Source organism: Alosa pseudoharengus, unplaced genomic scaffold (genome assembly GCF_046254945.1).
Source record: "Alosa pseudoharengus isolate Yale_2024_CS ecotype anadromous, Long Island Sound unplaced genomic scaffold, YU_APseudo_1.1 YU_APseudo_1.1_scf_8, whole genome shotgun sequence".
Taxonomy (NCBI): Eukaryota; Metazoa; Chordata; class Actinopteri; order Clupeiformes; family Clupeidae; genus Alosa; species Alosa pseudoharengus.
Genome location: NW_027468870.1, coordinates 11,183,845 through 11,196,379, shown reverse-complemented (window position 1 = coordinate 11,196,379; position 12,535 = coordinate 11,183,845). Strand labels below are relative to the sequence as shown.

Here is a 12,535-nt window from a genome sequence, read left to right as displayed (position 1 = left end):
TACACTAATTAAACACACATTAACCATAAACACAGTAAACTTGAACATTATCAAATTCACACCTGGGGAACAGTAACCTATTGTATGGCAGTAGGCCTACTTCCAACATTTCCCATGACCACTGTGCTGTAATGCTACGTGATACGCCCATTGACTGCGCGCAGATTGGAGTGGAAACCAGTGCGAGAGACTGAAACGAACGGAGCCTCTACCAGAAAACTCAAGGAATTAGAAGAACGAACGGAGCCAGAGCAGGGAGCATAGCCTGAACGAGGAGGGAGTTAGCCAGTAAAGTAAAGTAAAAAGTACATACATAACACATACATAACACAAATACATAACACGTTACGAAATATTAACGCATTGTGTTTACCTAGCCTATTTCCTTTGTGGGAGGCTGATGTCATGTAGCGGAGGCCGCAAAACCTGAAGCAGCTAGATCGTTTATTTTATTGTCTATAGCTGAAGATGGAGAGGAACGTGAGAAGCTTGTATAGGCGAAAATTATCAGTTTTAAAAGTTGCCTGATCAGTTATCACCACCACCACACGCATCACGCACTGTGCGTAGAGACAGAGGAGGGACCGATATTTAGCCAATAAATAGTAGGCCTAGCTGGACTACAAACTGTTTTTTACTCTTGTTAGAGAAAGTATACAATGTAAACATGCACCAACAGCATGTTACATAAAGATGACACTTTTTGGGTCCTCTCTATAAAGATCCAACTTGAACGTAGGCCCTATGCTACTGCATTTAATTAAGAATGCGTCTGAGCACACGTGAGAGGGAGAGAAAACGAGTAGCAGCTTCCAGCTGGCTTGTCATTGTTGATGATAATTGATATCTCCTTTTTATTAAGTTAATATTAAACTAAATGCGGAGGTGGTTGGGACAGACTTATGGGGTCGAGAAGAGGAATGGAGCAGGGGATGAGGATATCGACAGAGAAATAGATATAGATAGTATATCCATGCCAACAATATTAATAAAGATCAAATGCATTCAGTGACACTCATCTCATAAACTCATAATTCTCTTATTTTCACCGGAAACAAATTGGCTAGTAGAAATTCTGATAGTAACTTTAGAAAGTTACCAGCCACATTGGCTGGTGATCAAAAAAGTTAATTTAGAACCCTGATTATACGCCCATAAAAGAGCTAAATGCGGGATATATGGAGTGCAGTGTCATAATATTATGTTTCATTATCTATATCATATAAACCACAGCAATTCACATTCCATTACCAAAGATGTGTTTGGATAAGTTTACATAATGTATCCCATTACCACCACTATAGCCTAATGTGTGACAGGAATGTCCAGGCCACTACGGTAGTGTCCATATCAACACAAGAATGGGCTGACAAGTGAGCGGAGAAAACAACTGGACATTTCTTTCACCCTGTCCCTGCAGCTCAACTCTATAGAGCGACGTGCTAACAAAACCATCACGGTCACCACACCCAGGAAACAGACATGCTGAAGTTTATGAGTGTATGGAAATGTATATCTGTACTGGAGGGCTTTTGTATAAAAGTGTCTACTAAGCAAATACGGTATATATATATATATATATATATATATATACACAGTTGTGCTCAAAAAAATAGCAGTGCCTTTAGAAAAATGAGTAAATGTCAAAATTCTTCAAACAAATTGTACTTTCATGAACACATATGCATTGGGGACACAGTGCATTCTATTCAAAACAATTGGGCAAAGTCATCAAAACTTAAATAATAATAATGATATTTCATAGAAAGTCAGAAATGCCATGTTCAAAGAAATAGCAGCGTTGCCATCTTTCCTTGGAAACTCAAAAATGTACTGTACAAACTAAGAAATTCTTGATAAGTGAACTTGGCTGAGTATCCTAAACTAATATTTTGTTGCAAAACCACGGTTTCTGATAACTGCTTCACATCTGTGGTGCATGGAGTCAACCAACTTCTGGCATCGTTCAACAGGTATTGCAGCCCAGGTTAATTGTACTGTATTCCACAATTCCTCTTTGTTTCTTGGTTTTGCCTCATGCACTGCACTTTTTATGTCAGCCCACAAGTTTTCTATGGGATTAAGGTCCGGGGATTGTGCTGGCCACTCCATCAGTTGAATCCTGTTCATATGGAACCATGCTTTTGCTCGCTTGCTGGTGTGTTTCGGGTCATTATCTTGTTGAAAGGTCCACCTCAAAGGCATTTCCTCTTCAGCATGACCTCTTCCAGTATGTCAAACGCCCTGAAAACACCAAATTCAAGCCACAGTACTCAGTGAAGACAATTAAGCATGGTGGTGCAAGCATCATGATATGGGGATGTTTCTCCTACTACGGTGATGGTCCTATTTACCGCATACCAGGGATCATGGATCAGTTCGAGTACATCAGGATACTGGAAGAGGTCATGCTGCCATATGCTGAAGAGGAAATTTCTGATCCATGATAGAATGTACTGTGTCCCCAATGCATCTGTGTTCATGAAAGTACAATTTGTTTGAAGAATTTTGACATTTACTCATTTTTCTAAAGGCACTGCTATTTTTTTGAGCACAACTGTATATATATATATATATATATATATAAGAAATGACACCATGAATGTCTCAAAACGCAACATTCTGCCATGCCGGTACAGTACAGAGTATTAATTGTATCATTATAGAAAACCATATAAAGATTTATAGTTGAGCCATATAGGAGCCAAATTCACCAATTTTCATTAAATGTATCGATTTGGGTTTGTAGTGTAAATGTAATGTTTTCCTAAATGCTCACTTACTGTCATGTTTGTTTTTCTAATAATGATTTTATCCCGTCTTGTTGACTTCATAGTTAGTCCATCTCCTTGAGTTGACTCCATTATCCACAATTTGTTGTCATATGCACCCTTAATTGAACAATGATTAATTGAAACTTTGTCTTTTTCATTTTTCTCTTCCCCTCTTTATGCAGTGTAACATGCATGCATGCAGAGAGAGAGAGAGAGAGAGAGAGAGAGAGAGATACACACTGAAACACATTGTAAAAATCTAGACGTACAACACAACAATGTGTAATGTGACCGCTGCAAAATGGCAGAAATGTACCATACCAGCACAGTTTATAGTCATTTTAATTACGTGAAGGTATCATCTTTGAATTTCAGTTTCAAAATATGTCATCTCTCTGCCCCCTTATGAAACAGGCCAGGTCACTTTCACTTTTTGTGGTAGTTTCACTTTCATATTCCTGGAAATGCTCTCTGTTCTTGTAGGTATTTGAACATCTAGGCCAGCCATGCCAATGTATTAATATCTGACATCCAAAGCTCAAAACATGGTACACAACACAAAGCTCTCTTTTACAGGAGCTAGCATTTACAGGATGTGAAAGTGGAAGTGAAAGTACTACAAAAAAGTAACTGATTCATTTGTTTAGCTCATGTTCATATGCTACATTCAGTTCAAGGGTGTGTTTCGCAGAGTGATGGCAGAAACTGTGAACAATTTAACAGTAAAAAGAACAAACCACAAAGCGTCAAAGTAAATCTATTGGCTACCCCTCTGACCAGGGGTACCAATTCCCCATAAATATTCCCACAATTCCCCCATAGAACTCATAAAAGAGAGCTTTGTGTTATGCACCATGTTTTGAGCTGTTTATCCCTCTTTCCATTCAGGTACTCAACTCAGATAATAGGAGGTGATAGGCCTTGTTCATGTTAGTGACCCCCTTTATTGTTATTTATTAGATTTTTTTAAAATTTATTTGTAGTTGTTTTTATTACTATCACTCCAACACAACTATGTAATTATTTATTATTTTAGCTCAGACTGAAGCTATTGTCTTGTGTTAACTGGTCTGTCTTGTATGTTTTTCATGTGATGTATTCCTGCTGCACACAAATTGCCCCTTTGGGACAAAGAATAACTGTATCATTACAGAAAATCATATAAAGATTTATAGTTGACACATATAGGAGCCAAATTCACCAATTTTCATTAAATGTATTGATTTGGGTTTGTAGTGTAAATGTAATGTTTTCCTAAATGCTCACTTACATGTTTGCTTTCTTATTAATGATTTTTATCCCATCTTGTTGACAGTTAGTCCATCTCCTTGAGTTGACCTCATTATTCACAATTTGTTATCATATGCATCCTTATATTGAACACTGATTAATTGAAACTTTGTCTTTTTCATGTTTTAGTCAAAGTCTTTAAAATCTTCCCCTCTTTATGCAGTGTAACATAATTAGAGAGATAGAGAGAGAGAGAGAAAGAAAGAGAGAGAGAGACACACACACATACACACTGAAACACATTGTGAAATTCTAGATGTACAGTACAACACAGCAATGTGTAAAGTGTGACCCCTGCAAAATGGCAGAAATACCAGTAAAGTTTATAGTAATTTTAACTATGTGAAGGTACTATCTTTGAATTTCAGTTTTAAATTCAGTTTTAAATTCAGTTTTAAATTCTGAATCTGCCTTGAAAATGATTCTACCTTGTCTTTTTATTACTTTTATTGCTTTTTTTTTTTTACTATTTTCACTTTTGCTTTTTTGGTTATTAATTCTTCTTTATTTTTAAATGATTTTACCTTGTGCGTTTTATGTATTTTTATTATGATCTTTACCTTTTTAAGTATTTTTGACTATATTGCCCTTCTATGCTTATTACTGTTTGCTTTTGTTTATGTAAAGCTCATTGAATGACCTCGGTGTATGAAATGCGCTATGAAAATAAACTTCACTTCACTTGAAAATATGTCATCACTCTGCCCCCTTATGAAACAGGCCAGGTCACTCTCACTTTTTGTGGTAGTTTCACTTTCATATTCCTGGAAATGCTCTCTGTTCTTGTAGGTATTTGAACATCTAGGCCAGCCATGCCAGTGTATTAATATCTGACATCCAAAGCTCAAAACATGGTACACAACACAAATCTCTCTTTTACAGGAGCTAGCATTTACAGGAAAGTTATGTGTGAAAGTAGAAGTGAAAGTACTACAAAATCGTTTGTTTAGCTCATGTTCATATGCTACATTCAGTTCAAGGGTGTGTTTCACAGAGTGATGGCAGAAACTGTGAACAATTTAACAGTAAAAAGAACAAACCACAAAGCGTCAAAGTAAATCTATTGGCTACCCCTCTGACCAGGGGTACCACAATCCCCCATAAATATTCCCACAATTCCCCCATAGAACTCATAAAAGAGAGCTTTGTGTTATGCACCATGTTTTGAGCTGTTTATCCCTTTCCATTCAGGTACTCAACTCAGATAATAGGAGGTGATAGGCCTTGTTCATGTTAGTGACCCCCTTTATTGTTATTTATTAGATTTTTTTTATTTATTTGTAGTTGTTTTTATTACTATCACTCCAAAAAACTATGTAATTATTTATTATTTTAGCTCAGACTGAAGCTATTGTCTTGTGTTAACTGGTCTGTCTTGTATGTTTTTTATGTGATGTATTCCTGCTGCACACAAATTGCCCCTTTGGGACAAAGAATAACTGTATCATTACAGAAAATCATATAAAGATTTATAGTTGACACATATAGGAGCCAAATTCACCAATTTACAGGAGCTAGCATTTACAGGAAAGTTATGTGTGAAAGTAGAAGTGAAAGTACTACAAAATCGTTTGTTTAGCTCATGTTCATATGCTACATTCAGTTCAAGGGTGTGTTTCACAGAGTGATGGCAGAAACTGTGAACAATTTAACAGTAAAAAGAACAAACCACAAAGCGTCAAAGTAAATCTATTGGCTACCCCTCTGCGCCTGGCGAGGGGAACATTCGTCTACCTGGAGGGGGGAAGAAGAGAAAGGGAGGGGAAAAGGGGGGAAGAAGAGGAAAAGAAGAGAAAAGGGGAAAGAAAGGAGTGTGAATGAAGCAGGTGGATATATCCGGACATTTTAATCATCAAAAAAATGTCTGCAAAGTGTATTTTATTAATTTTCAGATATTTGGGATGTATTTGCCGCCATACCACTAGGGGCAGCACGCATACTTTTTTATCTTCATGCCCAGATGAGCTATAACACTCAGATTCACAGAGTAAGCAGTTCTAAACAATGGGCGTATAGTAGCCTACACATTATATAGAAATGAGCATATTAATATAATTTTGACAATGTGTCAGTAATTTGTGATAATTACTTTACAATTCATTTTATTGTCTGTGGAATGTGTTAAAGCTGCCTCTTTTCAATCTGCACCTTATTTCTTGTAACAAATGTTATAAGATAAATTACAATATCACACCATTTCAAATGTATAATTTAATAAATTATAATACTTTAGATATTGCACATATTTTATCTGACTTAAACCACTATGCAGAATCTGTATAAGAATATAAATACCTCTTGACAAAAAACAATGCAGAAGACACAATGAAAACCAATTAAAATGCATTTATTTGCACACTCGGACACACTCACACACGGACGCGCGCGCGCGCACACACACACACACAGAACATGAGAACAACCCTACAACTTCAAAAAAGTAGTGTACACATTTACAATTTACTTTTCTTCATTTCTTTCAGCCACTCCTCTTTTGACAGAGGCTCTGTATTTGGGCTGTATAGTGCCCTTATACTGACTGTGGCCAGTTGCCTTTGTCCAGAACTGTCCACATTTCCGGCATGAATTCACCTCCACTGTTCGTTTATTAAACTTGGCCTTGGAGGTGGGTTTCTGTGGGCCAGGTTAGGGCTGTTGTGGGATAGAGGTCTGGGATGCACTGAGGGAGCAGGTGAAAGGGAAAACAGTGCCTGTGGCTGGGCTCTGAGGGAGGGTAAAAACAACTGGCGTAGGGAAAGGCTGGAGTAGGCAATCCGCTGCAAAGTGGCACTCCTGGAGTGAAGTCCTTTTTCTTTTTAGGAGAACGGAACCGTCCTTGGTTGAGCCGGGCATTCTTGGTGCCGTGCGGCAAAGGCCACACGTTGTTGGTCATATGGCAACAGGTTCTGCCACAGACTTACAATTCTGCCAGCCTGCTGGTTGGTAAGGGTCAAGGATGGCTCATGACGCAGATCCACCAGGAACTCAGCTAGGCTGTCTACCTTGTCCATGCCTGGCATGTTATGTTCGTCTACAGCCTGAAATAATATAGTAAATAAAAACATAATGAGTAAAAGTTATGAGGGAGACAACCATATTCATATGATGAATTACTATTTAGATACATGTACTGTAGTTTGACATAGTTTAGTTATATGAGTAATGTAGGATAATTTCAGTCTTAAGTAATAGCTTACTTACCAGTTCTGATGGCTGGCCCAACAGAGAAGGAGTTAGAGGCGACAGGGCCAGTGTACAAGGCGATGGAGGAGGCGGTGGGGCCAGTGGTGATGGAGGAGGCGGTGGGGCCAGTGGTGATGGAGGAGGCGGCAGGGAGGGCAAAGAAGGGAGTAGTGTAGTGGGGTCAATGTCCAAAAGCTTGGATGGAGGATGCAGCTGGGTCCTGACACATGACAGCAAGATGTAAGTCTGATTCACACACAAATTTCCTGTTGGGGATCAATAAAGTATCTATCTATCTATCTATCTATCTATCTATCTATCTATCTATCACACACAAAGAAAGTGAGTGACTGTATGTCTGTGTGTGTGTGTGAGAGACAACGAGAGCAAATAAAGAGATGAATAATGTTAGAATCACTCTACTTTACACAATAAAGAAAACACTCACAGGACTTGAAGGTTCAGAGTACATCTGTGCTACAAGCGATCAGGTCACAGGGGTAGAAAAAAGAGGCTGGGAAGATGAGGGCTGGGGTGTAGCAGAGATGGTGTTGGTGGTGACAGATGGATGCTATGAGACATACAAGTTTTTTACCTAACTGAAAAGGAATAAAATATTGAGTATCACTGACCAAAGCAAAGTAAAACCAGATCGTAAAGGTAAAATGTTAATGCAAAGTATTAAAAGTATATTAGGCAGGTGTGAAAATAATACAATAAAATTGTTTGGCAGGACTTGACTCACCAGTTTATCAAGCACTTTCAAGGGCTTGAAAGGGGAGGTGCCTGATGGTCCAGGTGAAGCAGCGGAAGGGAGTTCCTGGTGTGACACCTGTGGCATTATGCACGGTCAGACCTGAACCTGATGGTGTGACACCCGTGGCCTTGAGAGCTGGTGTTGCACTTTTAGGCTGAGGAATTAAAAATAATCACTTTAAATCGTCACCAAAGATATCAATACTGCTGTCGGAATAGCAGAGTGGAAACCACATGCACATGTCTGCTGACTCTGACCCATAAAAAGTGATGTCTGGCCCCTAAGCTGCGCCGGACATTTCTCAATCTGTAACACAGACATACATACTGTGCATACTAAGACACAAGACAGGTGAATTACACTGGTTTTCATTCATTGGTTATTAGCTCACTTGTCCTATTGACCCAGTGAGTATGTTAACACAATAGCCTACAGAACACAGAGTACTGTAAACTAACCTTTTAATAGAGGCCATGCCACTTTTTCACCTTAGGGCGGGCCAGGTCCCTGTGTTGGCATACTTTTTAAGTCTGGCATACCACTCCTTGCACGATGTCTTCTTTTCTTCATTGATGCCATCTTTTAAACAGAGCACAATTGTAACAACTTCTTAATTACAATTATGATATGACTGTCAACATTATAAACTATCTTAACAACGTATGATAGATAAGCCTATAACGTTATCATAACAACTTTGCAATCGTAGGCTACATTGTGATATGACTCACTCACACGTTGTTGAGCCAACGTTAAATATCTGACAGTCTGGCAAATTGTGAGAAAATGTGAGAAGGCGAGACATTAGAACAAAAAGAAGCTGTCTAACGTTAATGTTGGCTAGTTCTAACCATCCATAGACAGCAAGCTAACGTCAACAACAAGCTAACGTCAACAACATCATTTACCTTACGTTAACAGTTATACTAATGCTAGTTAATGACACTCACAAACTCTGCAGCATACCACCACTGTCCCATAGTCTTAGTTTGAGAAATGTAACTAATTACTAAACTAAATAAATTTAATAATTCATAAAAAATAGAAAAAATGCCCTAGCCTACCTTGGATCCGTGATTCGTAGAGAGATGACAGACCGCGCTGGATGACATGAGTGGTCAGAAATGGAAGAGCCGGTGCGGCGTTTGATTGGCAGGAAATGAAGCAGCGAATATTCCATTGGTAAGAAATGAGCAGTCGCTGCGAGATGATTGGCGAAAAAAGGGAGGCAGAAATTGGAGCAAGCGCCACCATTGGCCCCGCAGAGCTGGACGCGTGTGCATCAGGCCTGTGCCGGCGAGGGGAACATTCGTCTACCTGGAGGGGGGAAGAAGAGAAAGGGAGGGGAAAAGGGGGGAAGAAGAGGAAAAGAAGAGAAAAGGGGAAAGAAAGGAGTGTGAATGAAGCAGGTGGATATATCCGGACATTTTAATCATCAAAAAAATGTCTGCAAAGTGTATTTTATTAATTTTCAGATATTTGGGATGTATTTGCCGCCATACCACTAGGGGCAGCACGCATACTTTTTTATCTTCATGCCCAGATGAGCTATAACACTCAGATTCACAGAGTAAGCAGTTCTAAACAATGGGCGTATAGTAGCCTACACATTATATAGAAATGAGCATATTAATATAATTTTGACAATGTGTCAGTAATTTGTGATAATTACTTTACAATTCATTTTATTGTCTGTGGAATGTGTTAAAGCTGCCTCTTTTCAATCTGCACCTTATTTCTTGTAACAAATGTTATAAGATAAATTACAATATCACACCATTTCAAATGTATAATTTAATAAATTATAATACTTTAGATATTGCACATATTTTATCTGACTTAAACCACTATGCAGAATCTGTATAAGAATATAAATACCTCTTGACAAAAAACAATGCAGAAGACACAATGAAAACCAATTAAAATGCATTTATTTGCACACTCGGACACACTCACACACGGACGCGCGCGCGCGCACACACACACACACAGAACATGAGAACAACCCTACAACTTCAAAAAAGTAGTGTACACATTTACAATTTACTTTTCTTCATTTCTTTCAGCCACTCCTCTTTTGACAGAGGCTCTGTATTTGGGCTGTATAGTGCCCTTATACTGACTGTGGCCAGTTGCCTTTGTCCAGAACTGTCCACATTTCCGGCATGAATTCACCTCCACTGTTCGTTTATTAAACTTGGCCTTGGAGGTGGGTTTCTGTGGGCCAGGTTAGGGCTGTTGTGGGATAGAGGTCTGGGATGCACTGAGGGAGCAGGTGAAAGGGAAAACAGTGCCTGTGGCTGGGCTCTGAGGGAGGGTAAAAACAACTGGCGTAGGGAAAGGCTGGAGTAGGCAATCCGCTGCAAAGTGGCACTCCTGGAGTGAAGTCCTTTTTCTTTTTAGGAGAACGGAACCGTCCTTGGTTGAGCCGGGCATTCTTGGTGCCGTGCGGCAAAGGCCACACGTTGTTGGTCATATGGCAACAGGTTCTGCCACAGACTTACAATTCTGCCAGCCTGCTGGTTGGTAAGGGTCAAGGATGGCTCATGACGCAGATCCACCAGGAACTCAGCTAGGCTGTCTACCTTGTCCATGCCTGGCATGTTATGTTCGTCTACAGCCTGAAATAATATAGTAAATAAAAACATAATGAGTAAAAGTTATGAGGGAGACAACCATATTCATATGATGAATTACTATTTAGATACATGTACTGTAGTTTGACATAGTTTAGTTATATGAGTAATGTAGGATAATTTCAGTCTTAAGTAATAGCTTACTTACCAGTTCTGATGGCTGGCCCAACAGAGAAGGAGTTAGAGGCGACAGGGCCAGTGTACAAGGCGATGGAGGAGGCGGTGGGGCCAGTGGTGATGGAGGAGGCGGTGGGGCCAGTGGTGATGGAGGAGGCGGCAGGGAGGGCAAAGAAGGGAGTAGTGTAGTGGGGTCAATGTCCAAAAGCTTGGATGGAGGATGCAGCTGGGTCCTGACACATGACAGCAAGATGTAAGTCTGATTCACACACAAATTTCCTGTTGGGGATCAATAAAGTATCTATCTATCTATCTATCTATCTATCTATCTATCTATCTATCACACACAAAGAAAGTGAGTGACTGTATGTCTGTGTGTGTGTGTGAGAGACAACGAGAGCAAATAAAGAGATGAATAATGTTAGAATCACTCTACTTTACACAATAAAGAAAACACTCACAGGACTTGAAGGTTCAGAGTACATCTGTGCTACAAGCGATCAGGTCACAGGGGTAGAAAAAAGAGGCTGGGAAGATGAGGGCTGGGGTGTAGCAGAGATGGTGTTGGTGGTGACAGATGGATGCTATGAGACATACAAGTTTTTTACCTAACTGAAAAGGAATAAAATATTGAGTATCACTGACCAAAGCAAAGTAAAACCAGATCGTAAAGGTAAAATGTTAATGCAAAGTATTAAAAGTATATTAGGCAGGTGTGAAAATAATACAATAAAATTGTTTGGCAGGACTTGACTCACCAGTTTATCAAGCACTTTCAAGGGCTTGAAAGGGGAGGTGCCTGATGGTCCAGGTGAAGCAGCGGAAGGGAGTTCCTGGTGTGACACCTGTGGCATTATGCACGGTCAGACCTGAACCTGATGGTGTGACACCCGTGGCCTTGAGAGCTGGTGTTGCACTTTTAGGCTGAGGAATTAAAAATAATCACTTTAAATCGTCACCAAAGATATCAATACTGCTGTCGGAATAGCAGAGTGGAAACCACATGCACATGTCTGCTGACTCTGACCCATAAAAAGTGATGTCTGGCCCCTAAGCTGCGCCGGACATTTCTCAATCTGTAACACAGACATACATACTGTGCATACTAAGACACAAGACAGGTGAATTACACTGGTTTTCATTCATTGGTTATTAGCTCACTTGTCCTATTGACCCAGTGAGTATGTTAACACAATAGCCTACAGAACACAGAGTACTGTAAACTAACCTTTTAATAGAGGCCATGCCACTTTTTCACCTTAGGGCGGGCCAGGTCCCTGTGTTGGCATACTTTTTAAGTCTGGCATACCACTCCTTGCACGATGTCTTCTTTTCTTCATTGATGCCATCTTTTAAACAGAGCACAATTGTAACAACTTCTTAATTACAATTATGATATGACTGTCAACATTATAAACTATCTTAACAACGTATGATAGATAAGCCTATAACGTTATCATAACAACTTTGCAATCGTAGGCTACATTGTGATATGACTCACTCACACGTTGTTGAGCCAACGTTAAATATCTGACAGTCTGGCAAATTGTGAGAAAATGTGAGAAGGCGAGACATTAGAACAAAAAGAAGCTGTCTAACGTTAATGTTGGCTAGTTCTAACCATCCATAGACAGCAAGCTAACGTCAACAACAAGCTAACGTCAACAACATCATTTACCTTACGTTAACAGTTATACTAATGCTAGTTAATGACACTCACAAACTCTGCAGCATACCACCACTGTCCCATAGTCTTAGTTTGAGAAATGTAACTAATT

General features: G+C 39.5%; 2 long non-coding RNA genes across 2 annotated transcripts; both read right to left on the bottom strand.

The window, feature by feature from the left end:
* Positions 1-6,522: 6,522 nt before the first annotated feature.
* LOC143112414 (uncharacterized) lies at positions 6,523-8,603 on the bottom strand. Its single transcript, XR_012984738.1, has 5 exons — positions 8,463-8,603; positions 7,993-8,158; positions 7,696-7,846; positions 7,266-7,467; positions 6,523-7,102 (listed from the first exon to the last, which is right to left on the bottom strand). It is a non-coding gene; the product is annotated as an uncharacterized LOC143112414 (long non-coding RNA).
* A 1,442-nt stretch (positions 8,604-10,045) lies between these two features.
* Positions 10,046-12,126, bottom strand: LOC143112418 (uncharacterized). The gene is made up of 5 exons (XR_012984739.1): positions 11,986-12,126; positions 11,516-11,681; positions 11,219-11,369; positions 10,789-10,990; positions 10,046-10,625 (listed from the first exon to the last, which is right to left on the bottom strand). It is a non-coding gene; the product is annotated as an uncharacterized LOC143112418 (long non-coding RNA).
* Positions 12,127-12,535: the final 409 nt, after the last annotated feature.